Raw genomic sequence first — 27,491 nt, 5'->3', positions numbered from 1 at the left:
AGTGTACTTTCGGGGGTTACAGCACCCTTAACGGTCAAGCCAGCCGGCCCTTTACTTATGACACAGGCGCACGCTTGGCACTACTTTGTTGATGCACGTGCGGCTACTGCGCACACAATTCACAAACACAGAAAATAATTTTTTTTTTGGTTTGGACTGGAGTGTACTTTCGGGGGTTACAGCACCCTTACCGGTCAAGCCAGCCGGCCCTTTACTTATGACACAGGCGCATGCTTGGCGCTACTTTGTTGATGCACGTGCGGCTACTGCGCACACAATTCACAAACACAGAAAATAATTTTTTTTTGGTTTGGACTGGAGTGTACTTTCGGGGGTTACAGCACCCTTAACGGTCAAGCCAGCCGGCCCTTTACTTATGACACAGACGCACGCTTGGCACTACTTTGTTGATGCACGTGCGGCTACTGAGCACACAATTCACAAACACAGAAAATAATTTTTTTTTTGGTTTGGACTGGAGTGTACTTTCGGGGGTTACAGCACCCTTAACGGTCAAGCCAGCCGGCCCTTTACTTATGACATAGGCGCACGCTCGGCACTACTTTGTTGATGCACGTGCGGCTACGGCGCACACAATTCACAAACACAGAAAATAATTTTTTTTTTGGTTTGGACGGGAGTGTACTTTCGGGGGTTACAGCACCCTTAACGGTCAAGCCAGCCGGCCCTTTACTTATGACACAGGCGCACGCTTGGCACTACTTTGTTGATGCACGTGCGGCTACTGCGCACACAATTCACAAACACAGAAAATAATTTTTTTTTTGGTTTGGACTGGAGTGTACTTTGGGGGTTACAGCACCCTTTAACGGTCAAGCCAGCCGGCCCTTTACTTATGACACAGGCGCACGCTTGGCACTACTTTGTTGATGCACGTGCGGCTACTGCGCACACAATTCACAAACACAGAAAATAATTTTTTTTTTGGTTTGGACTGGAGTGTACTTTCTGGGGTTACAGCACCCTTAACGGTCAAGCCAGCCGGCCCTTTACTTATGACACAGGCGCACGCTTGGCACTACTTTGTTGATGCACGTGCGGCTACTGCGCACACAATTCGCAAACACAGAAAATATATTATTTTTTTAGCACTTGGGGGGAGCACCCCTGATGGACAGAGCACCCCCTGGACAACACTACAGCACCCCTTTAGGACTGGGACACTGCACAGGACTTTGGAGTGGACACAGCCCCTATGGAGAACTGACTGCACAACACAGTCCAGCCAGCCCCTATGGACTTTGAAGTAGTGGACACAGCCCCTATTAACAACAGCAGCACAGCACAACACAGCCAGCCCCTATGGACTTTGAAGTAGTGGACAACAGCAGCACTACACTACACTACACTACACAGCCCTAACTCCCACCCTCCCTCTTCACTGTCCACAGCCGAGTGAGAAAATGGCGCCGACGCGGGTACCTTATATAGGATCCAAAACCCGCGAGACTCGGAAGGCGGGATGATGATGTTTTGCCTCGATTTCAGATCCGAGTCAGGCGGGAAAAGTCGAGCCTGCCTCGGATCGGACTCGGATCGGGGGGGCTCGGGGGGGTTCGGATTTCAGAAATCCGAACCCGCTCACCCCTAATCTATACACATTTAAGCAAATAGGAACGCTCTGTGATTTTCAACTTTCGCAGTTGATTTTTTTTGTGTGTGTTCAGCCCAGGGATAAAGATCAATGAAGTAACTTTAGCTCAGTTTGCACTCGTCAGTGTTCATGAATGCGTAGGAGGGCTGCCGTCGCACAATTAGTGTGGCAGGAATTTCCAGTTGAACCTGCATCTTTTGGTCGGTGTGGGGTGGTCTGCGGTGTTCAGCGGTTTTGTTTTTTGAATCTTCATATATCAATTGGATTTCTTGGGGGTATATTTACTAAAGGTGGATTTCAATTGATTTTGATTGATTGATTTTTCAATCAACATCAATATTGTGTTTCTGGGGCTAAATCACACATTTACTAATAAAAAAAAAGAAAAAAAATCAAATAAAAAAAAGCGGTCTGAGAGGTCTATTTACTAGTGTTAGGAGACAGAGTGAAAAATGATAAGGTACCAGCCAATCTGCTCCCAACTGTCATTTTTCAAACACAGCATGTGAGATGACAGTTGGGAGCAGATTGGCTGGTACCTTATCACTTTCTTATCACTTTTCACTCTGTCTCCTAACACTGCTTAGTAAATAGACCCCTAAGTATTAGTAAATGTATGGTGCCCACATCGATGTCGAATGATTTTCATATCGATTAAAAACGACTTTTAGTAACTATACACCCTTGTCTGATAAATTGCTGGCTCTATCTGCGGGTTTCTATTATTTAATAACTTCAACCTACCAAACAACCATCTGCAGGAAATACAGTAAATTTGGAAAATATGGCCCGATTCAACAGCTGACTTAAATGCAATTGCAAATGCAATCGCTAACAGACCACAGTTGCTAAAATATGCTGATGCTTTAAAAAACACATCCGAGCATAGGGCCGCCCACTGCTGCCTTCTCATATCGACGACCTGTAACAGTGTAAACATCGGTACCATCGAGGCACGGCAGGCGGCCATGCTTTATATGCGGCAAGTCTCACCAGCCACAGACTCTGCAGCTCTCCTGACACGCAGTGAGCTCTCATGCTGCTAAAGAGAGATTGTAATGCCAAAATTATGCACGCCCATGAGATGGCGTTTAAAAGGTCAGAAACATCTACGCTCTGCATATGCTCTGCCACTCATGCTAGGAACTCCACTAAACTCCTTATTCCATTATGGACCGAAACGTCAGTGTTACTACTCGTTGTTATGGAATAAAAATCTTTTTTACCATCATCTTTAAAGACTGGTGAGTACACCCCTATTTTTCTAATTTTATGTTATAATATATTGTTTTTATTATATAACACACACATACACACACACACACACACACCTATATAATAAGCAAGAAACTGTCTGTCTGTCCTTTATTCACGGCCAGAATTTTGGACCTAGCTCCACCAAATTTCGCATGGTGGTGTAGTTTGACCAGGATTAGGTTTTTGCCTAGCTGTTGCCACACACTGTCACACAATCCCTTTAAATGGGACACTCTTAAATTACACAGGGTCCAGGGCTGGCTCCATTGGAAATTGGAAGTCTGCTAAAAACCTACAAGAGTATCCTTTTAACCTCAGTCTAAGCAAACTTGATGACTCATGCAAGTTCATATTATATCCAGAGCTCAGAAGTTAAAATAACACATACACTTGCCCACACACAGAGCCCATTTATGTTATGCCACACAGAGCACATTCAGGTTATGCTACGAGATTGGTGAGGGGGTGGGGGGGCAGGTACTAATTACCCGGGCTTGTTTGAAGGGCCTGGCAGAGGCATGGGGTCCAACAACCCCCCTCCCTCCTACCTCTCAGCAGCCCAGCACACGCTGGTCTTCTGCCTGAGGGGAGGGGGAGCCATCACGCTAATCACACCCCCCTGGATTTGCACTGGGCTGGGGGGCTCACAGCACACTTCAATATTTTTTCTCCTGAAGGAGGCATGGCCACGCATCCAACGATCAGGCCACGCCCCTTACCCCTGGGAAAGCTTTCAACGCCCCTGTATGCCACATAGCAATACCCATTGTACACATTATGCCATGTAGCAGTATTGCCCCTTATACATTATGCCACACAGTAATGCCCCTTATGCATTATGCCACACAGTAATGCCCCTTACACAATGTACCACACAGAAATGCCCTTTACAGATTAGGCCACATTGTAATTCCCCATATAACACATTATTCCACATAATACTAGTGCCCCTTACATTATGCTCCCCACTGCAACTCACCTCAGTGTCCCCCCAGCAACCTCTCGCCTCCCCTGTATGCCATCAGCAGCCAGCAGGTGTGGATTTGGGGTCGGGCCAATGGCTAATTACATCTGGCACCTTGGCAGGCAGCAACAGACATGGGCGGACAGCGCCATTTGAATCTGGCACAAGCCAATCAAAGCTCAGAGATAGGCGGCCAATCAGGAGCCACCACTTTTGATTGGCTGTAGATCCGCGAGCTCTGATTCGTGACAGGCGGCGCTGTCTCTCCATGATTGCCTGCCAGTGCACCAGCTGTAATCATCTGGCGGGCCGCAACCAAATCAATATTGCTGACACCCGGGCCCCCCTCAATGGCCCTGACTGTACCAGCCCACCTTGTGTGCGTGACTGGGTGCAGGGGGCGCGGAAGGCCATAGAGGCAGCTCAAGCACTATAGCAGCCACACCCCTTGGACTCATGCATGCATGTGTAATGCTGGTTAAGGGTTAAAAGAATTATTGTCTTAATGACAATAGTCTGAGGTAAAATATTATAGATTATATTTATATAATGTATGTACAAGTTGTGAGGTAAAGCTATGTATACAGAGATATGTTCATTTATTTATTGGGGTTGACTTGTGTATACATGAATGTACATTTATATAACATGTGTATAATTTGTATTAATACCCACTTGAGTTAAAAATATGCCCCAGTGTATGAATGGGCAAAGTGATACATGTGGGAGTGAGTTGGTTCCTGTCAGAGGACCTGATTCAGAGCCGGACGCTCTGACAAGAGCGCTCGCTCTGAATCAGGGTGTTTTTTTTTTTGCGACGCGGCCTCTTGGACGCTCGCATAGCTGTGGGTTACCATTGTGCGCATGCGCATTTGGGCAACATCGACCCGCTTGCGAGCGCTCAGCAGAACAGCCATAGTCTCGCACTGCACAAGCTGTGTGCTGAGCTGCTGTGAGGGAGGGGGTGGGGGGGTGCGACGCCGGACTCGGGCCCCTCTAGCAAGCCTGGGCCCGGGTAAACTGTACCCACCAACCGCCCCTTCCTTATATAAACAACGTTGAACCTACATATAAATTAATAGTGTGGCGATTATCTGGAGTAATGGTGAGAGGTGTCAGAGAAAACCAAAGAGCAGGTTAGTTCCTAGATCACTACATTATATGAAACAGTATAATTAAACAGAGCGTTCTATAGGCTTAAGCAGGCAGGCCTTATTACTACACCCTATCCAAGCCACCACATGATAGGGCTTCCCCAAGTAGGCCCTGACTGACATACGATACTCGGGTGGAGGCACTGAGGACAGTATAGGAGCGTACACACTAGATGATATGCTCCCTGAGTGATATCGTCTAGTGTGTCCCCGGCAGGGTGTGCTCAATGTCGTTCATGACATTGAGCACACCCGCTGAACGATATCATTAACGATATCGTTCAGCGTCGGGCTCTCTCCCCCATTCCCCAACATACAGCAACCTGACGACATCGTCAGGTTGGCCTGCATGTTTACTCGATGAACGATAATGACGAATGACCCGCGGGAACGCGCGTCGTCGTTATCGGTCATCGTTTTGATATTAAAAATGGGCGATAAAGTGGACGACTGAACGATAACGATATATTTATCCTTCAGTCGTCTACTTTAAATCGCCCAGTGTGTACGCACCTTATGTGTACCACTTAGTGGAAGGATATAGGTTGGTAGATTAGACTACAAGGGAGAAAGTAACCTGGTGTCCCTGTTAGAGAGTAAATGGGGGTTACACATGTTAGCATACAGTGGAATCCTTTTCAGGATCAATGGAATGGGGTTATAGGCCAGGACAATGCAAACAAATAAAGGCTGCAGGTGTACTTCAGGGTCCAGTCTTCAACCTGGGCAACACCGGGTACCCCAGCTAGTATATACATAAGCGAATATGCACATTCAAATTCAGGACTGTGGCTAGGCCACTTCAAATTCTTAATTGTATTTCTGTTGTGCTGTTCCAGGCAGCCTGATAGCCAGATGCAGGGGCTGTGGGGTCAACCACGGTGCCTCCACCAGGGCACTGCACCCTGAGCGGTGGCAGTGCTCCCACACCCTTGCTCCCACATGAAGACAGCCCCCTGAGTACTTAGACTTGACAACACCACCCACGTGGAAGCCACCATCTAGGCTCTCTAGCATTCCCAATACACCACCATCAATCCTTATTAATGACAAACGTATAGGAGAGGACTCAAAGGCAAACTTGTCGTGGAAGCAGATATCTAGCAAGGACAGAAAATGCAATAAATGGTTGGCTCTGTAAAAAAAAAAAAAAAAGTCTATGAACAAGCTGCAGCCAGCTGGTACTTACCCAACCTCCTAGATCCACAGTATTCTATGGCCTCCTGGATGCCTAGGACAGCACAGAAGATGATCTTGCCCTTTACAGTGCAGTGCTCAGTGGGAAGAGGCATCAACTGACCTGAATGAAGACACATGAACAAAAAGATAAATTAAGAAGGATCTTTGTTAGGGTCATCATAGGAGAATTGAGAACAGTGATTTTGTGCAGTTACCAAATCTGGCTGGATCCTTTCCCTTTTGAAAGTAGGATGAGCAATTCCTTACATACAGTAGGGGTCTATTTATGAAGCAGTGAAGTGTCCTGTTTATCTGTAAAGAGGGCACTTCTCTGCTTAGTGCTATTCATAGAGCAAAGGTACCAATGGAGAAGCTTATTACTTCTCCAGCAGGGCACCTGCTCCTGTATGTATCACACCACCATACATTTGTTTGGTGAGTGTGATTCATTAAAGGAACAGAAAGCTCAGCTTTACGTTCCTCTGCTTGCACCGCATTCACCATCTCAGGATGGCATTAGCAGTGCTGTTAGGGGAGAAGAGCAAGAGAGGAGATTTCTTCCTGCCCTCTCCCTGTTGTCTTCACCACCTTTTCTGCCAGCAGCCAATCAGAGGTGCCCAGGGTATATGCATATCCCGAGTTACCTTCTGTAGTGCTGTCTGCTTGCTGATGGCTGACCAAGTGCCCCCCCTTCCTACACCTGCGCCGCTATTGTAATGTGACCAGTGTAGAGGTATCGTTTCTATATTTTATATATTTATACCTGGGGTGCCAATTATTGAAGATTGAATCATCAGTAATAAATATATGTATACTATATTTATATATATATATATTTATAAATATAGAGTTCAATTAACATACGTTTTATCATATTATATATATATATCTGCAAATACATGCATACGTATGAATTGTGATTCCGAAAAGTGAGTTCAAACATGAAGTTCAAGCTCTGATTAACTGATATTTTATTTACAGGCAAATCGAATATTACAGAATATGTTATACACAGTAGTGACACACACACACACACACACACACACACACACACACACACACACACACACACACACACACACACACACACACACACACACACACACACACACACACACTAGTATATTTATGCTTCCTATGAAATAAAACTTAACAATTTAGACAATTAATAACATACTATAGTTACCCTCCTACTGTAAGCATCCTCCTGCACAAAACCTTATGTTCCTTGTCCTCTGGACTGCACTGTCCTTTCCTGTACTCTCTCCTTACTGACCTGTACTTCCCTAATATTTATACCCCTAACTATCCATTAACTTGCATATTCTCATGGCATATGTGTATACTCTTTGATCTATACACATACAATACTCTCTTCAAAAGGAACCTTCTTCCATTCTATTGACACCACCTTATTACATAACAAGTTTTCAAGGTTTCGTAAACAATAAGGCTTGTTGGTCCCCCCAGGTGTTCCCCCCAGGTGGTGTTTATTCATCAGTTATCCTCCTTTGCTTGTGTTCAATGTGTAAATAATTATGTCATGACTGGGGTCTTAATACCAATATATATATGACCTCTTATCTGCTGTTATCATGGCTCCTCTTCTGACCCATACTGGACAATGGACTTGTCAGTTTATAATTACCAAAGGTACAATACTTCTATCCTGATTATGCATACCAGTGCCTGTTGGTCTAAGCAGTAAAAACCTGCTTCTTACACAATTACCAAACCTTACAATTATAGCATATACAGTATCTAAATACCTGCTACTAAACATTTAACTTATACAGTATATATATTTATATTCAAACCTATTACATCTATTTCTCACAAAAAATAAATAAATAAATAATAATAAAAATAAATAAATAATAATAATAAAAAAAATATATATATACATATACATACATACATACACACACATATATAGTTATATACACACACATATACGTACACACAGTATATCTAAAACAACAATTAATGATATTTTAATTCAGGCAATGTCTCTAATACTACTATTCCTAAAATATGTATAACTTTACAGATGATTACCAGCTGCGGCAACACCAGGCATGTGTATATGGGTCACCTCCATCCGGATTGCCAGCTGCTTTCGCGCCCACTCGCCCCGTTCCTTCCCCATAAGCCTTAAGTGAAGTGACCTGGCTTATGCATAGGCCGGGTCACCTCCATGCTAACTGCCCGCTACCCTCACAGTCCCCTACGTACCTTCCCTTGCCACCGCCGCCGTAATGACCCGCACAGACACCGACGCATGCACAGAAGAGAGGAAACCCCCAAAAGATGCAGAGAAGAAGGGAAGACAAGATCACAGGGCCTGGATATACCGCTTTGCTTTAGTAAACAGGTAAGTGTACATGAATTGCTACTTATAAAAACTATTGGTCGCATTGAAGTGTAAAGCGATCTATAGTAATAAGTAACAATTCTACAACGCTAATCTTCATGAATAGGATATCCATGAATTCTAACTTATAATATATAGGGGGTCTATGTACTAAACCTTGGAGAGAGATAGAGATAAAGTACCAACCAATCAGCTCCTGTCACTTTACAGGCTGTGTTTGAAGAATGACAGTTAGGAGCTAATTGTTTGGTACTTTATCTACACACAAGGCTTAGTAAATAGACCACCTCATTTGTCTAGTAACCAATCTGGTCCTGGCAATTTCTCTTACGCATTCATTCTATAGTCATCGTGACCTAGAGTAATTCACTAGAATGCCACCAGGAAATGTATCAAGCCTTGGAGAAAAAGTTGAGAAGTTGCCCAGAGCCAGGCCCTAAATCTGAGAATTCCCTTCAATGAAGACTATGTAGCACCATATTATTCTCAAAGACAGCCCGTCCTCCGATACAGTTAAACTTTCTGGATAAGAAGGCTGTTGTAGGACTATTATTACTAGAACCGTTCTGCTGAAAAACTAACACACCCGAACTTAGCAGTTCCAAATCAAACTGAGGCATGTCTCATTTCCCCCAGCTAAATCTGGGTCTCAACTCAAAGTCATCATTATCTCTTAAATGCCTGATCTTGTTGATTAGTATTGCATATCAATCCCTCCCTGTCTACATCCCTATTCCTCTCTGAAGCAGCTCCGCCTTTGTGGGTGGGCTGAATGTACTGCATGAATCAGTATGATCTGTGCAGGCTTAGTTATGTGTAACGAAATAGAATTAATGGTTAATAAATAATAAAAAAAATTTTTTTTTAAAAAGTGTGTGGTATGCCCCAAAATAAATAACCAACCCTGGACCTCTCAGCCTGGGCTGGTATTGGGAAAAAAAACAAAACAAAAAACCGTATGGGGTCCCCCATATTCTCCAATAACCATCACCAGGCTGACCCAGCTTGGGGGATAATGCCATAGCACTGACAGTGTGGAGTCCCCCTGCCATAAGAATAACCATCCCCAAACTGGTCAACCCAGGGCTAGAATTCCCCGGAAAGTGGGGACTAGGGAAGTCAATGGGGAAGCCTCCGATTGAAAGCAAGGGATTACTACATTCAACGAAATCAGTGCTTCCCCATTCATAAATGGGAGTGACCAGTTATTTTGGGTTAGGCACTTTATAGAGAGCAATAATTTAAAAGAAGAAGAAAAGAAAGCATCTTCAAGAGTGCACTCTGAACCAAATAATACAAGCAAAAACATTTTAAATAATATTAATAAAATAATAAAAGTATGTTTAATTTCAAAGAATTGGTGAAATATTAAAATATATATGTGAGAAGCAATGCTATTTATAGTTATTTTGTATCTTTGTACAGTGAAATTCAACCAGATGATAGTGTAATATTGTTTGAGAAACAAAACTATCACCTGGTTAAATGTCACTGAACAAAGAACAAAATAACTATAAATAGCACCACTTCTCACAGAATATAAGCAATATATATTTTCTATAGAAGGAGACAAATCGGTTCAGAATACAAATACAGCAGCCGGAAGAGTTTTTATACACATTTTAATACGCTGTTTCTTCGTTTTGCACACTATATATTTTAATATTTCATCAATTCTTTGAAATTAAACATTATTTTAAATATATATCAATAAAAGTATAAGTTTTAATTAGGGGTGTGCACCGGCCACTTTTCGTGTTTTGGTTTTGGATCTGGATCTTTCTTCGTGTTTTGGATCTGGATTGGTTTTGCCAAAACCACCCTTCCGTGTTTTGGGTTCTGGGTTTTGTGTTTTGGATCTGTATTTTTTTTTAAAAAAAGCATAAAAACAGCTAAAATCACAGAATTTGTGTGTTTTTCTGCTCCTATGCTATTATTAACCTCAATAACCTTAATTTCCACTCATTTCCAGTCTATTCTGAACACCTCACAATAGTGTTTTTATATCCAAAATGTTGCACCGAGGTAGCTGGATGACTATGCTAAGAGATACGAGTGGGCGGCACAAACACGTGGTCCATCTAGGAGTGACACTGCAGTGGCAGACAGGATGGCAGTTTGAAAAACTAGGCCCCAAACAGTACATAATTCAAAGAAAAAAAAGAGGTGCAAGATGGAATTGTCCTTGGGACCTCCCACCCACCCTTATGTTGTATAACCAGGACATGCACACTTTAACAAACCAAACATTTCAGCGCCAGGGTCTGCCACACGACTGTGGCTGAAATGATTGGTTCGTTTGGGCCCCCACAAAACAAGCTGGCAATTAATCTGTCCCTGCACAAACTGGCTCTACGGAGGCAAGATGTCATCCTCATCCTCCTCATCCACCGATTCCTCACCCTCTTCAGTGTTGTGTACATCCTTATCCTCACAGAGTATTAATTCGTCCCCGCTGGAATCCATAACCACAGGTCCCTCTGTACGTTCAGGAGGCTGGTCTCCCTGGAAGAGTTGATAATTCATTTTATGAACATCATCTTCTCCACATTTTGTGGAAGCAACCTCCTACGCCTTTCGCTTACAAGGTTCCGGGCTGCACTAAACACTCTTTCGGAGTACACACTGGAGGGGGGGCAACTCAGGTAAAATAGAGCCAGTTTGTACAGGGACCTCCAAATTGCTTCTTTTTCCTGCCAGTACAGGTACGGACTGTCTGACATGCCTACTTGGATGTTGTCACCGATGTAACCCTTTAACAGACAGACGCACGCTTGTCGCTGCTGCTTTAAGAATGCAGGTGCGGCTACAGCCCACACATTTCACAAAGACAGAAAAAAAAAGAAGATTTTTATTGTTTGTGGAGCGCACTTTGAGGGTTACACCACCCTTTAACAGACAGACGCACGCTTGTCGCTGCTGCTTTGAGGATGCAGGTGGAATCTAGACGGGATTTGGAACCGGGGACACATTACCTCCATCAATTGTCTAAATCCCACTGCACTAATGACGGATACCGGACGCACGTCTAACACCAACATAGCAGTCAAGGCCTCAGTTATACGTTTTGCTTCAGGATGACTGCTGTCGTACTTCATCCTCATCGCTAGGGACTGTTGGAGGGTCAATTGTTTAGTAAAAGTAGTGGTGTTCCTACTTCCTCTCTGGGATGATGAACAACTCCCAGCAGCAGCAACAGCACTAGGAGGAAGTGGTTCTTGATCTTTCTCTATTTTATTTTTATCGGAGAAAGTTTGGTCCTCCATTTGTTATATTGATATATACGTGCGGCTAAGGCGCACACAAACACAGAAAATATTTTTTTAATTTTGCTGGAGAGTAGTACACTTTGTGGGTTACACCACCCTTTAAGAAATGAGCCAGCCGGCTCTTTACTTATGGGACACAGGCGCACGCTTGGCGCTGCTCCTTTGTTGATGCACGTGCAGCCACAGTGCACACAATTCACAAACAGAAAATATTTTTTAATTTGGTTTGGAGTGTACTTTGGGGGTTACAGCACCCTTTAACGGTCAAGCCAGCCGGCCCTTTACTTATGACACAGGCGCACGCTTGGCACTACTTTGTTGATGCACGTGCAGCTACTGCGCACACAATTCACAAACACAGAAAAAAAAAAATATTTTTTTAGCACTTGGGGGGAGCACCCCTGACGGACAGAGCACCCCCTGGACAACACTATAGCACCCCTTTAGGACTGGGACACTGCACAGGACTTTGGAGTGGACACAGCCCCTATGGACAACAGCAGCACAGCACAACACAGCCAGCCCCTATGGACTTTGAAGTAGTGGATACAGCCCCTATGGACAACAGCAGCACAGCACAGCACAACACTACTCTGCACTACACTACACTACACAGCCAGCCAGCCCTAACTCCCACCCTCCCTCTTCACTGTCCACAGCCGAGTGAGAAAATGGCGCTGACGCAGGTACCTTATATAGGATCCAAAACCCGCGAGATCCGGAAGGCGGGATGATGACGTTTTGCCTCGATTTCAGATCCGAGTCAGGCGGGAAAAGTCAAGCCTGACTCGGATCGGCCTCGGATTGGGGGGGCTCGGGGGGGTTCGGATTTCAGAAGTCCGAACTCTCTCACCCCTAGTTTTAATATATTATTTGGTTCAGAGTGCACTCGTGAAGATGCTTTCTTTTCTTCTTTGAAATTATTGCTCTATGGCTTATAGCATCAGGGTAGCACCTTTGTGAATACTTGCATTCAAATGAAGAAATATTAAATTTATGATAGCAAGTACTTAGATCAATCCCGCACCAGTATCCAAAGAACCTGTAGTACAAATTATCCGATAACCATTGGTTCGATATCCATCACAATTACTTTTACTGTACAGAGAGCAGTAAAATGGGGATTGGTGACCATTTTTATATTTTACCAAGATGAATGCCCACATGGGATAGGCGGCTATCCCATGGTTTGGTAAGTATGTATTTATTTTTTTAAAATAAAGAATTACAACCTTTGGTGTGTATATGTACTATGGTTTAATATTTTCTTTACAGACAGACTACATGTGCCAGTGGGCCCTTCATGTCCGGGCATGCTGGCACTTGTCGTTTCACAAGTCCCGGCATGTCAGAGCTGGTAGTTCCTCGGGAGGAAGGACCCCATTTTATATTTGGGATCCACACTTTGAGGAATTCCAGCACTGGGCTTACCAGTTTGGGGCTGGATTATGCTTTGGCAGGGGAACCCCACACTGTATGTTTCCCTGCTATGGCATTATCCCCCCCACATGGGTTCATCGTGGTGCTGGTTATTGGAAAACAGAGAGAACACCATGTCATTTCAGCATCCAAACGTGCAGCTTTGAAGTATTGGTGATATTATATATTCTACTAGGCTTTTAATTTTAGAGAATTACAGTAGTTTTTCAAGAACTGCAGTGTTTAGAATGAGATCGGATCTCAGTCAGCAGCAGCAAGAGAAGACAGTGATGCAGGTAGGAGAATCAATAGACACTGAAGATAATTGTAGTGAGGGGAAAGTTACATTGAGTACAGGGTGAGACAGGCTCCTAGTACTCAGATCCATTTCCAAGTGTGCCTCCCCAGCCATTGACATAACCGCACATCATGGAGTTCTTCAGTAATGAAAACATTCTATAGGGTCATATACAGTGTCGGACTGGGGCATAAAGGGCCCACAGGGGAATGCAATGACAGAGGCCCACTGAAGGGGCGTGACCATGACCAGCCTTTTGTAGGTATGGTCATCCCCATTAATAGCAATAATCTATGACACTTTTAATATAATACCAATAATCCGTGCCCACGTTTATTATAGTATTCTGTGCTGTGTTTTATTAAATGAGCAATAATCCGTGCCCCCTTTCTAAAAGTATAAATAATCGGTGACCCTTTTATTATAGTAGTCTAATAAAAGGGGCACCAATTATTGCTTATATATAATATACATAGTTAACACACACACACAACACACACACACACATATGCTGAGTGTGTGTGTGTGTGTGTGTATATATATATATATATATTAGGGATGTGCAGGCTCGGATAGGTTCGAGTTTGCACGTGGAGTTCGGATTTTTCCCTCCAAAAAAACGGAACTCAGAACGAGGCAAAACGTCATCTTACATGGACGAACATCATCATTCCTGGTCTTTTGTCCAGGAATGATGATGTTCGTCCATGTAAGATGACGTTTTGCCTCGTTCTGAGTTCCGTTTTTTTGGAGGGAAAAATCCGAACTCCACGTGCAAACTCGAACCTATCCGAGCCTGCACATCCCTAATATATATATATATATATATATATATATATATATATAGTGTACACATACTGGGCTTCATTAAGAGCTGCTCGTAAGCGGCCGCTCGTTCGTTCCGAGCGATGTTTGCACAACTGCGCATGCGTACGGATTGTAATACGCATGCGCGAACCAGTCAGTGCGGCCGAAAATCATTTGTTCGCTAAATAGCGAATGCCTGCTATTTTGAGTGACAGAATGAGGCGTATGTGGGTGGTAACAGGGGAAGGTGCTTGAAAACGGGGGAGTGGAGATCAGAACGCAGGCGTGCTTAAAGGTCAAAACTGGCGTTTTAAGGGTGTGCATAATTAATACAGCAGCGTCATTGACCACATCACTTGGTTATTTTATAGTCAGAACTGCTCATAAGATAGCGGTAGGAAAAACCAACCACAAGAATAGCGAGCAGTTCATTCGCCTTTCGATGTACTCGATTAATCTATTAAATAGCGGACATGACGTAGGATGCGAGCGGCCAGGGGGCGTATTTTTCCAAATAACGACCGCATGTTTTGTTCACTCGTTCAGACATAGAGGCGTCAACAGACCGCAAAGAGCGAACTGTTCATTTAAATAGCCACCCCCTTTATCAGAACGACCGTCCGCAAATAGCGTCCGGCTCTGAATCAGACCCTCTGTACATAAACAATCATGTACATAGAACACATGTATATATGCATAGCATGCATACACAATTAACTATACATAGAATACATATATAGTATACATATACATTGTATACATAGACATGCAACCATACATAACATACAAACATGCATGCACGCACATACTGTACATATATAATACATACATATACATTGTATACACAGACATGCATACATACTGTACTTATACATAGCATACACATACATACACATAGCATACATATATACATACATAGTATACACATGCATACATATACATAGTATACACCTACATAGTATACATACATATATAGTGTATATTCTATATACATACCTAGTATATTTAATCTATTTTTTAGCAAGAATAAAATCTATACTGTACATGGAATAGGAGGCTGGCAGGGAGAGGGTTACAAGACAAGAGGGTCTGTTACATTCCAGAGATGAGGAGGATTCCAAGGATTGGGATGCAGAGAAAATGGACCTGTGTAGTGGATTGGGGGGGGGGGGGGGGGTTTGGGGTGTTGCACTTATTAACTTTTTTTATTGTCCTATGTTACCTGAAGCCATTCTCATGGAAGGTGACTGGAGAGAGACATTTGCTGCAAGTGCAAGGAGACATGAAGCAATCCATGCTGCACACTACTATATAAAGCAGCCTCCAGCCAGCCTCACACTCTCTGTAATGTCAGAGTGCTGTGCAGGGAGGAGGAAGCCACAGCCACAGGAGTCCGTGCAGAGAGAGGAGAGGCGGGCGTGTCTAGAAGAGACAAACCTACCTCATTGGTGGATGGTCCTGGGGGAGGGGCAGCAGCTTACACCAGACGGGACTCTGCAGGCAAGACTATAAACAAAGTAGTGAACAGCGCGGAATGCCGCTGCAGGTGATGTGAGACAGCCCAGTGCAGTGAAGGGGGGGTCAGCGATCAGCAGCCGGGTCAGTCACCTAAACAGCCTGCTATAAAATAAACCCTGCATGCGACCTGGTCTAGACCACGCCCACTCGCAAAAGAGGGCGTGGCTATTTAACATCGGGGCCCACCGGGGAAATCCCCGAATCCCCGGGGCCCCAGTCCAAGCCTGGTCATATAAATTTATTAAATTGCCATCCTGTCTGCCACTGTTTCATAGAGGTCCTATATTCTTTTAAAATGCCATGCGTTTTCCCACTGCTCTGTTGCTTAGTTTGATAATTAATCATTATCAATACTAATACTAATTTCCATAGGGTTATATAGTTTATTAAACTGCCATCCAGTCTGCCACTGCTGTGCCACATAGATTTGCTCTACTCCTTTAGACTGCCGCTGCTTTGTGGCTTAATTTAGCCAGCCCGCTCGCTGCAGCCTTTGGCCAATATTGGTGAAAACATTGTTGTGAGGTCATCAGAAAATTGACTGGAAATGAAAGTTATTGATGTTAATAATACTGTAGGAACAGAGGGCCTGATTCAGAGCCGCTCGCTCTGAAACAGGGCCGGGTTTTTTTTGTTTTGGAGCGGCCTCTGGGCCGCTCGCATAGCTGTGGGTGACCACCCACAGCTATTGCGAGCGGCCGCGATGATGGTCGCGATGGTCAAGACCATCGCGACCATCGGGCTTGCGACGAGACCCTTGTGGTAGAGTTTTGTGGCCGCAAGCTCCAGAGAGATTTCGGCTCTAACAAGCTCCAGAGAGATTTCAGCCTCCGTTTGGGCAGCCACCCCCCCTGGCCCGCCCACCAAAGGGTGGCGAGCTGTCACTCAACATCGACAGCTCGCCCCCTTTGGTGCGAGACCCGGAGCGACGGATTGCCCGTCACTAGCCGGGTCTCGTGCATGCGCACAACGGAGCACGATGAATCCAGATACAAAAATCAAAAGATTTATAACCAAACAAAATGCAATTATATTATTGAAACTACATATATGGCTGTATGTGTAAACAGCTCTTTTTTTTTTTTTTAGGAGGGCAGGAAATCAAGGATCTTCAAACTGAATATACAGATCTGGGTATACAGGCAGGACACCAGATGAACTTAGATGGTCCCGAAGGAATACCTCCCAACTTTCTGAGCTGCGGAGTTCGACGCATGCATGCATCAAAAGTGCACACATATGGAAAGGGGGCATGGTCATTTCCCTATTTTGTGTCATGCTGGGGGTGAGCTCAGAACTATGTAAGCTGCTGGGCTGTCCCCAGCCTCTAAATGGATGCCACGTGCATGGTACCACTGCTCTGCTATGAGAGAGTGTCCCCCTACCTCCTCCAGCTCGTAGGACTGTACCACTGAAATCGGGACAGTTGGGAGGTATACTTAAGGCACAATCAGTAAACAGAAGTGGGAGTAGTGTAAACAATTGTTATCTATGAATTTTAGAGCAGTAGAGGGAATTACATTGAGATCTGTAACTGCAGGTTATACTGTAAAGGAAAACAACTTTTACTTTGCCGATCATAAAACCAATATAGATAGGTAGACACTTAGGAGACAGAGTGAAAAGTGATAAGCAAGTGATAAGGTTCCAGGCAATCAGCTCCCAACTGTCATTTTTCAAACACAGCCTGTGAGGTGGCAGTTGGGAGCTGACTGGCTGGCACCTTATGACAGACTTATAAGGTGCCAGCCAATCAGCTCCCAACTGCCATCTCCCAGGCTGTGTTTGAAAAATGACAGTTGGGAGTTGATTGGCTGGCACCTTATCACTTTTCACTCTGTCTCCTAACAATGCTTAGTAAATAGACTCCTAAGGCATACTTGTAAAGAAAAACAATGTGATAACCAGTCAGCGCTAGTGTCATGAACTTTAAACAAAAAGATAAAGAATTAAGGGAAGCACTGTTTATCTTTAAATCACAAGTGGTCTGTTTCGTTCCAAACGTATGAATCATGTACGACACAGGATCAAACACAAAACCATATAGTGTAGTAAGGTTAACACAATTTATTTCTTCTAAAATATAAATATTCCAATCATAAAATGTCAATGTGCAAATTTTGCTATAGTGCATAAAATTCAGCTTGATGCTATAACAGGTTATGTAATGGGAAATTACCAGATCTTCCTCATATAAAGGGCCCATAGATGTTGTACATTGGAGGTCTCCGGAAACCTCATGGGGGACACCTTTTGTCTGAGAAGAAAGTTTGGAATCCTTTTTTCAATCCCTCAGTATCGTCACACTGCAGCCAACGTGTCTCGAGAGGTTCACCTCTCTTCCTCAAGGTAGTGGGACTCTATTCTTCTGGCAAGGCTTTTTATACCCTCCCTGTGTATTCCATCCGGGTCAAAAGGTCATTGATTTCATAATATACAAATACCAGATGAAGTTGGTGCAGTGGGAACAGAAGGTAGGCTGTTTAGAGAACCGGGCGGGGAATTTGTGGTTCTTCACCTCATGGACATTGGGATTGAAAAAAGGATTCCAAACTTTCTTCTCAGACAAAAGGTGTCCCCGATGAGGTTTCCGGAGACCTCTAATGTACAACATCTACGGGCACTTTTATATATGAGGAAGATCTGGTAATTTCCCATTACATAACCTGTTATAGCATCAAGCTGAATTTTATGCACTATAGCAAAATTTGCACATTGACGTTTTTCAGGATTGGAATTTTTATATTTTAGGAGAAATAAATTGTGTTACCCTTATTACACTATGGTTTTGTGCTTGATCTGGTGTCTTACATGATTCATACGTTTGGAACGAAAAAGAACACGTGATTTAAAAAATAAAGAATTAAGGGAAGTACTCTTTTTGTTTAAAGTTCATGACACTAGCACCAACTGGCTATCACATTGTTTTTCTTTATATTTCTGAGGGGTTACTGTTGGGTGTAACCTTTTGTTAACTGATCAGTTGCTCTTATAGGGCTCTATTTACTACAATCCGCATATTGAATGCGGATTGTAGTGTGATATTACCGAGTGAATTCGCATTGCGAATTCAGGCAATATCACAGGGATTTACTATAAATCCCTTGCAGGGACAGAGCTTGCGATAAAGCTCTGTCCCTGCGGATCCCATCCGCACTCTAGTCGCGGTATTTTCAGAAAAAATACCGCGACTAAGAGCCCGCGCATGCGCCGACCGACCACCGCTACTACCCCCCCACTGACACTAAGCCCCGCCCCCCGCGATCACGGACCCCCGCAACCTCCCCTCCCCCCACCCACGACCCCCCCCTTCATTACACTTACCTGCATCCTCCTGGCCTCCGGTGATCTTCTCCGGGCTTCCCGATCAGGTGATCTCCCATACTGCACTGGGGCCCGATCACCTGATGACCGGGCTCCAGTGTACTATGGGAGACCAGCTGACCGGAGAGGAGCCATCACCGGAGGCCCGATCAACGGTCCCTGGATTCAGGTAAGGAAAAAAAAAAAAGTTTAATTTTTTTTTCTTTTTTGTACAGCAATCAGCTTGCGGTCTGCTTAGACCACATAGCTGATTACTGGTACCGGCTCCCGCCTCTGCTCTCCCCGTTAGAGCAGAGTGGGAGCCCGGTAACCGGGGGAGACCCTGGATAACGCCACCTCCAGGTGGCGTTATTATCACAGGGCTTCCCCTGGTATTTTTTTACAATTTATTTTTAGTAACTTAGGTCGGATCACATTTCCCATTACAATTATGGGAAATGCGATCTGCTTTACTAAAAATAAGTGATACTGGGGGTTGGAGTAGAATTTTACTAATTCTACTCCAATTGCCCTGTAATAACTACAGGTGAAACTAAAATAATGTGAAAAGGGTGTGAAAACACCCTTTTTCACTTTATTTTAGTAAAAATAATGTCAATAAATAGAGCCCACTGTGTTAAGGTGCCCAAGGTCACACTATATTATACATAATACTAAGGTATACTAGCCCTACTCTCCCAGAACGGTCGGCAGAGGCTCCTCCCTGCCACCCCCATCTGTAGTCACCCACATCGCCACACACTTACTGAGCAAAAGTGGGCAGTCTGGGAAACCGATGACGTGTTTCATGCTGAATTGCGTCATCATAGCACCACCCCTAGATTTACAATGCTTGTGATCTCGGTGCTGCATGGCTGAGGGCAAGGTCACAATCGCTCCGCCATGCTCCGTTCACCTATGCTGCTGTCATGCCCACTGCTATGCTGATCTGGCTGCCCCCTTCAGGAGAAAGTCATCAAGTATGCACTAAGAGCCTTATTCAGAGATGGTTGGTAATGCAGGTGCGATAACAGACGCTCTTGCAATAGTGGTTTGCAGGAATATGCCATTGCTAATCTCAGTCTTTCCTTTGGGCCGGACGGTGCGATGGAGGGTACGAGCGGTAAGAACCGCGAGATGCCCACTTACAGGGTGCTTGGTCTGTGCATTTGTGATGGAGATTGTAAACAAGTCAACATCGTTGAGACGTCGGTCGCACCACGGACATTTACAGTAGCCTAGGGTCTCCTGTAACTACTCTCCTCTAATCCAACTAAACCATGGCTTCTGAGGCATTGTATTTGCATTTGGGAACACGGTAGCTTTCCCCAGACACTTCCATAACACGCCCATGAAACTGCCCCTCTTTTCAATCTATAAGGGGCCTATTCATCAGCACTAAAATAACAGTTTTAAAAGGACATTTTCCTTAATTACCTTTTTTTTAGTATTCTTTAACACACTTAGCACAGGAGAGATCACCGATATCTCCTGGTTAAGTCGGTCTATGTTAATTTCCACACTGATGTAGAAATTAGGCTATTCATCAAATTCCGAAAATTATGTATTTTTGAAATATGATGGTGTTACTATTACTATAAGCCACTCTCATATGGAGTATAGCGGGTTATATACTTACCTGCTTTCAGCATGAGCAGGTCCACCTCAGCCCCCTTCTTTGCTCCCTGGTCCCTCCTCTGGCTCCGGCTGCTGCTATGACTGTTCTCCCGGCAGAACACAGTAAACATGAAAAAAAAAAAAAAATATTGGGATCCGAGGCTGCAGCCTGTGACAGGCGGCCTGGTAGGTGGGAGAGGGGAGTGGAGGGGAGGGACACACACAGAATTACTGCAGCTATAATTAGTGCTGCGCATGCGCCGCTTTTGTGAACGTAACGGCACATGCCCAGCACTGATTACAGCTGCGGTAAGTTAGAGCAGGCAGGGAAAAAAGTATCTATTTTCAGAAAAACAGTCATCGCAAAAATGACAGCTTTTCGGAATAGATACTTATGGAGAGGGGGGAATTATGAATTCCTCCGGTAATTAGGTAGAACTTCATGCGAGTTCTAAACCGAATGACCTCCACTGATTTTTTTAGTAATGATGAATAGGCCCCTAAATCACCACCCAGTCTCCACACTCCCTCCTCTCCTAATCCACTATAAATATCCAAAAGAATTACAAGCGTCTGTGTAACATTTTGAGCAGGGGGCGTAAGAATAGCCCCCGCTGAGGCTTGGGGGTACAGTGGCTTGGGGAGGCGCAGTGGCTTGGAGGCTGCAGATTCCATGGAACCTACTGAAAACAGCCCTCCAAAAATGGCCACTGCCTAGGAGGAAACAGATGCTAGAGGTCCTACTGGACCTCTAGCGTCTGTCAGGACAGCACATAGTGCATAGCATTACCCGGAAGTGCCGTGAATGCTGGGGCCACCGGGAGAAGATGCATCTTCTCCTGTCAAACCCCTTTTGAGCATGGAAACCCAGAATATAAAACCCCTGACAACGAGCATGGAATGAGCATGGAACCCCAACAACAAGCATGGAACCCCTGACAACGAGCAGGTAATTTTAAAATAAATAGAAGCCTTACTGTGGGGCAGAAAATGGTGTTGTTAGGGGCAAAAATGTTTGTGGCATATTTTGTAATGGGCATTACGGTGTGTGGCATAATGTGTAAGGGGCATTACTATAAGGAGGAAAAATTACAAATAATATAAACTGTCTATGGGGGGGGGGTGGGAGTGCATTTTTAACAGTTTGCACTGGGAGCCAAATTGCATAGAAATGGCCCTGTTAGTTTTACCAAAATGCCATGGGGCGGCGGTGGGAACCAGAAACTTTTTTGGCAGGGGGGAGCACAATTTATAGCCATGTTGAGGAACACTATTTTTTGTAATCCTTCAAGGTGATGATTTGAAAAATACACAGCACATACAAATTTACCCTAAAAGCCTATTAACCTCTGTGGAAATAGCCAAAGAGCAACTTTTCACCAAAACTTATGGACCTACAGTACACTGTACAAAACACGCATATATTATATATATATATATATAATTATATATATATAAATATATATACACACACACACATACATACATACATACATACACACAATATCTCTCTCTCTCTCTCAAGCACTGGCTTGGCACTTCTCCTCAGGACCTCGGCAAGAAGATAAATACGAGCAACAAAGAGGCAGCGGCACTCGAGTGTAAATAAATCAAACAGACAGGGTTACAGACCCGTTTATGCATCTTAAAAGCCTATTAATCTCTGTGGCAATAGCCAAAGAGCAACTTTTCACCAAAACTTATGGACCTACAGTATACTGTACAAAACACACACACATACACACACACACACACATGCTGGAGTGCTCGGCGTTGCCCGGGATTTTAAGAAGGTTTGTTTACACATCATCCTCCAACCAACCTCTCCTTAGGCAGGCCTCATGAAAAGTGTGACAAACTTCCCCATCAACAGTCCTAAGGTCTTCGAAAGTAGGACCTGTAACAGTGTAAAGCAAACTTCGGAGAAAGAAGCATTCAAAATTTGTAGGATGTACAGTGTAAACACGGCCAAGAGCTTCTGTTGCTCCGATACCAGGATGACCATCTACAATGACTTCCTGTTTTCTGCGCAGAAAAACTTTGGGACAAGCATTCCATGTGTAATATTTTGTCAGCTCACAGTACAGCAGGGTCCTTGCAAAATCATCATTTGACACAGTTGGAAGAAAGAAGTAAATGTTGTTGCGTAATTTGGTATAGTCAGAGAGCTGAGAATGCTGGCAAAGCCTGCTAAACCTCTCTTTGATAATAAACATTAAGATCATGACAAAACATGACAACACAAAAAACGCTTGCTCCGAGGCCCTACCCATATGCCACGAGGCCCCACAATGAGCGTCCAGCAAAAATTGTGGTTTTAAATGAATTAAAAATTAACAGTAATTAATTTCCTTTTTACATTTTTTTTAGTTGCCTGCGCCGTATTTTAATACGCTCGTATATAAAATGTCATGATCTTCGCTTGTAAACTGTGGATTTGTATAGAAAGACAGAAGGACAAATTTTCGCTTTGATATAGTAGAGAAGATTGAGAGAAAAAAAAAAAAAGATAGATAGATATCTATCATTAATATGCAAACTCCACACTGTTCTATTGCAAATAATAAAAAATAGAAGGAGCAAGAAGAATGGAGAGAGTAAATAATTCACAGACACACACCCTTTGGAACATGCAAGCTAAAGACATCAATTTTAGCAATAAATCTACAGTCAACAGGTCATTGATGCTAGATGGCAGAGATCCATAAATGAAGTATGCCCGGCTGAAATGTTAAGAGCACATTACACCAAACCTTCAAAATCGTCCCAGGTCTCTGTTCAATAAATTAAGTTTTCAATTTAACTTCATGTTTTAAAAATATATTTTGCAAATATATGTTGGCTAAAGTTGATTCTATCCACATTTATTCATTTAGGAGGAAAGGGATACAAGGTCAGAAAGGAAAAAAAGGTGTGTGTGTGGGCCGGGGGGGAAATAACATGTAACAATATGAGAAAGGTCATAGTAAATTGTAATACACAACACAGAAAAACGTCAAAAACATAATAACATAGTATATCAAGGGACTACTGCACATCTGCCTCCCCCCTCCTATAAGCCCTACACTTCCTCGCCATACCCTTCAGAACACATTTGAACACATTTTAGGATGGTGATCCCACAAAGCAGGGCCCTGTATGATTGCATTAACCCTCATCTGTCAGGCTGTATACTGACAGAGTTTGCACTGCAGAGAATACCAAGCTATAGCGTCCCTGCATAAATAGGATAGTTACATCCATTCCTAGGACAGCTTTAGTGGAGCGATAAAGCAAGTAATATTTTACTAAATCAAGCCACAGTACACGTCGCAGTCCTTCCATTACAATGACCCACCTCCAACATCTCTTTATAGCATGGGCGTAACTACCATAGGTGCAAGAGGTACAGCTGCAATGGGGCCCAGAGCTGAGGGGGGGGGGACCATCTTCCTGGTCAAAGTTACATATGTTCTATACATTTTTCACCATTGGGTGATACATAGGGGCCCTTACAAACCTTTGCTATGGGGTTTTCAAATACCTGTTTAAGCCCCTGCTTTGCAGTGTTGTGGCAGAATAGAGATAGCTAGAAACTGCTACAGGACTATCCTCTTAGCCACAAACAGAGCCAGCAGGTTTGTAGTCACCCAATTCCCTCAGTAGGGACATCTAATAAGGATTAGCTTATCCTACCTGACTGCTCACAAGTTTTGAATGCAACTTTCATTATAACTTAATAAAGTATAAAGGAGATCTAACAGTGCAAAAGGATCAGAAAGCAGGCACCAGCTGCAGGAGAGAATAATTGTAGCAATTGCAATACTGATAGTTAATTGCTGCATCAGGAGTTTATCTAGAAAATGACATTTCCTCAGTGAGAAATAAAGGAAAACTTTTAACCTCTGGATACCATACTTTATACTAAGGGATAAACCGAAAGCCTCTTTCTACTGTGTATCACAAGTCATCGGATCAGACATACAACATATGTGCACCACCTCTACAAATCCAACGGGACAGCCGTACTATAGAAAGTACAGATTTAATTCAGAATTTAGTATACAGATCAGGTGTTTTCTTTAACTGTCTTTTAAATTGTTCCTGACCTCTTCAATCTAGTAGTGCTTCAGACTAGGTATACTGGTTATTTTGGTTTCAATAAGAGCCGTATTGTATTTTATAATGTAGCTGAGTGTAGTTAAAATTACTGTACCTGCATTGGGACTGCCAAACCAGTTTTATGTCCTCAGGGTCACATCCTGTACTGTAGATCCAACAGGTGGTAATTGAAGAAATCTATGGATTTTGCCAATTTCCAGTACAGGTTGAGTCTCCCATATCCAAATTTTCCAAAATGGTTCAATGTACACAAACGTTGTCTTAGGCACAAATTATTACAAATATTGTATAAGATTACCTTCAGGCTGTGTGTATAAGGTGTATATGAAACATAAATGAATTTCATTTTTGTACATAAACTTTGCTTGAGCCACAAAATTATTGAAAATATTGTATAAAATGACCTGCAGGCTGTGTGTATAATGTGTATATAACACATAAATGCATTCTGTTTGTATATTGGGGTCCCATTCCCAAGATATTTCATTATGATATGCAAATATTCCAAATTACGGAATATTCCGTTATCCAAAATACCCCTGGTGCCAAGCATTTTGGATATGGGAGACTCAACCTGTACAATAGATCTTAATATTGTCATGTGTATGTTACTTACCTGGAAATGTTTAGGCCATTTGCGCTATTCCAAATTTCTTGGTTCGATTAATAAACAGAAACTTTCTGAACAACAAATCGGCATCGCTTAGTGTAGTGGGATAACTCCTTTCCCTCTAATGAGGAGTGTGACCACCTATTCCTTCTGGTAAGATACCTGAACACTACAACACCACCTGGTGGGATATAATTATATAAATATATATTTTTTTTCGTGTCCTTATATTAAGGCCGAATTGAATAAATGGAATTCTCCCATAGGAAATTTCTGATATGGGGGCACGGTGCTAGAGGGGCTAGATCTCAAAAGCTATTGGACGTACTGAGCTGAAATTTGGCATGGACGAGTAGAACTGAGGTGTGTTTTGTTAGGTAGCTCTTGTTCCAGTGTAGGGCATTTTGTGGTTCAGGTAATTGAGAAAGTTACAGTTTTTTAACAATTGGCCAAAATATACCCTTTTTTTTCAAAGATGGGGAAGGTCAACTTGCTGCGCATGCTCAGTAGGAGGTTCACTTTGGTGAACAAACATGGCTGCCTTTTAGCCCACATACCATTTTTATTAGGTGTACAGTATATCTAATAGATGTATATGGTGTATATAAGTATGTATAGTGTATGTATCGGTGTAGATTACAAGATATATAACAGTACATGGCCCAGCAGCAGAGCGGCTGCACCCCCCCAGTGCTGTCACACTGATTCACCCCTGCACAGGAGGACACACCAGGTAAGTAAGTGGAGACCGGTCCGGATCACGTTTCTGTGTGGATGGTAGCGGAGGGTAGGGGAAATGACTGAAACTACACCTCCAGGGCTTCAGGAACAGTTGGCTGTATTGTTGAGACACAGCAGAAGGGGATAGCAGAAAACGGGCAGTAAGGCGTTGGCAAGAAGAGACGGTTGCACATCTCACAACTTCTATCCTTCACACCGAAACTCCTGCTGCCTCTGTGTGTGATGCAGATGTCCTGGAGTGATGCCACTGTGCTGAGCCTACCGAGTCTGCCCACGGGGAGCGTGTTCCCAGCCGGCTGTATGTGAGTGGCAGCGAGCGCTCCCTCCCTAGTGCACATTTCTGTTGCCATCTAGCAGATATTTCACACAGGTGTACCCCCTTGTGTACCGTGCAGTACACTAGCCAGGGGACCCTCCCGCACTTCCTGGAGACCGTGCAGCCCAGTACAGAGCAGCCTGCAGACCGAGAGAGTAAACATGGCGTTTTATGTAGATTATAGTTTCAGACAGGCTGTGAGATGAAGCCCCCTGCTGACTGAGCCATCAGGTATGAAACACAGGTTGGCTGTGTGTCAGCTGTGGCTGACAGCTCTCCATGGGAGGTAAATGTAAACTATGGTCAGGGCAGATCCGGGAAGGTGGCAGCGTCCGAGTACACACCGGGTCAGAAAGATGAGGAGACCGGTCATGATCATGTTTCCGGGTGAATGGCAGCTGAAGGTAAGGGGAAATGCCCGGATAGAGTGCATGTGTGTATTCCTCAGTTGCATAGACTGCATGTGTGTATTCCAATGAGCACACAATTCTGTGAATTAGCAGCTACATCATTATGTGAGTGACAGCAAACTCACTCTGCAAGAGTGCTGAATCTGCAGTTAACCACAGGGCGTGATGGCATACCATATATGTATTGTGCAAGGAACACGTCCAGCCTTAATGATCAGAATTTCATTGCTTTTTTTAGTTTGAGTGGCAGAAATTCAGTAGGTTTTGTGAAATTTCATATCATGTCTAAATGAAGTCTGAAGCTGCATACACACACACAATGATTTTTTGAACGATTATAGTTAACGATATTGTTTAACAATAATAGTTTGAAAAAATCATTCACTTTCTGAGTCAAACGATGAACGATTATCGTTCATGCGCGTTCACGTTTGTAGTTTAGTCAGACTTGTCAACTCAACGATATTCGTTAAGTTAATATGCAAAAATAGTTTGTAGTTCAAAAAAAATCGTTCATATAGCTGTTTACACACACACAC

At 43.5% G+C, this 27,491-nt stretch overlaps 1 protein-coding gene across 8 annotated transcripts in view; it reads right to left on the bottom strand.

Moving 5' to 3' along the window:
* The window catches only part of LOC148505531 (NXPE family member 2-like), a 72,236-nt gene that overhangs the window by 19,398 nt on the left and 25,347 nt on the right, over positions 1–27,491 (bottom strand). For 4 of the 8 annotated variants that reach the window (XM_088448157.1, XM_088448159.1, XM_088448162.1 and 1 more), the window contains one exon: positions 6,180–6,290. The gene's annotated coding sequence lies outside the window, so the exon portion shown is untranslated. Of the gene's footprint in view, positions 1–6,179; positions 6,291–15,558; positions 15,721–15,777; positions 15,895–18,033; positions 18,135–27,491 lie in introns of those variants that run through there. The other 4 variants (XM_088448156.1, XM_088448164.1, XM_088448160.1 and 1 more) reach the window with 3 other exon arrangements.

Source organism: Taudactylus pleione, unplaced genomic scaffold, assembly GCF_031769625.1.
Source record: "Taudactylus pleione unplaced genomic scaffold, aTauple2 ptg000451l, whole genome shotgun sequence".
Lineage (NCBI taxonomy): Eukaryota > Metazoa > Chordata > Amphibia > Anura > Myobatrachidae > Taudactylus > Taudactylus pleione.
The sequence above is the reverse complement of the archived record's forward strand: the minus strand, read 5'-3'. Positions and strand labels throughout refer to the sequence as shown.